This window comes from Arachis hypogaea, chromosome 18 (genome assembly GCF_003086295.3).
Source record: "Arachis hypogaea cultivar Tifrunner chromosome 18, arahy.Tifrunner.gnm2.J5K5, whole genome shotgun sequence".
Classification (NCBI taxonomy): Eukaryota; Viridiplantae; Streptophyta; class Magnoliopsida; order Fabales; family Fabaceae; genus Arachis; species Arachis hypogaea.
The window spans coordinates 88814870-88815532 of record NC_092053.1 but is presented as its reverse complement, the minus strand read 5'-3'; the positions used below and the strand labels follow the sequence as shown (position 1 = coordinate 88815532).

Genomic DNA, 663 nt, shown 5'->3' with positions numbered 1-663 from the left:
TTCTCTTCTCTTTCATATGAGCAGAAACAAAGACAAAGGTATTCTTGTTGAAGCTGATCCTGAACCTGAAAGGACCTTGAAGAGGAAGCTAAGAGAAGCTAAAGCACAACTCTCTGGAGAGGATCTGACAGAAATTTTCGAAAAGGAAGAAGACATGGCAGCCGAAAATAACAACATTGCCAATAATACAAGGAAGATGCTTGGTGACTTCACTGCACCCTCTTCTGACTTCTGTGGAAGGAGCATCTCAATTCCTGCAATTGGAGCAAAAAACTTTGAGCTTAAGCCTCAATTAGTTTCTCTGATGCAGCAGAATTGCAAGTATCATGGACTTCCATTGGTAGATCCTCATCAGTTTCTAGCTGAATTCTTGCAAATCTGTGACACTGTCAAGACCAATGGGGTTGACCCTGAGGTTTACAGACTTATGCTTTTCCCCTTTGCAGTAAGAGACAGAGCTAGGACATGGTTGGACTCACAACCTAAAGAAAGCCTAAACTCTTGGGAAAAGCTAGTCAATGCCTTCTTGGCAAAGTTCTTTCTACCTCAAAAATTGAGTAAGCTTAGAGTGGAAGTCCAAACCTTCAGACAGAAAGAAGGCGAATCCTTCTATGAAGCTTGGGAAAGATACAAGCAATTGATCAGAAGATGTCCTCCTGGCAT

The 663-nt window shown here is 41.9% G+C and overlaps 1 non-coding gene across 1 annotated transcript; it reads right to left on the bottom strand.

Moving 5' to 3' along the window:
• Positions 1 to 559: 559 nt before the first annotated feature.
• On the bottom strand, positions 560 to 663 carry LOC112774670 (small nucleolar RNA R71). Its single transcript, XR_003189143.1, has one exon. It is a non-coding gene; the product is annotated as a small nucleolar RNA R71 (small nucleolar RNA).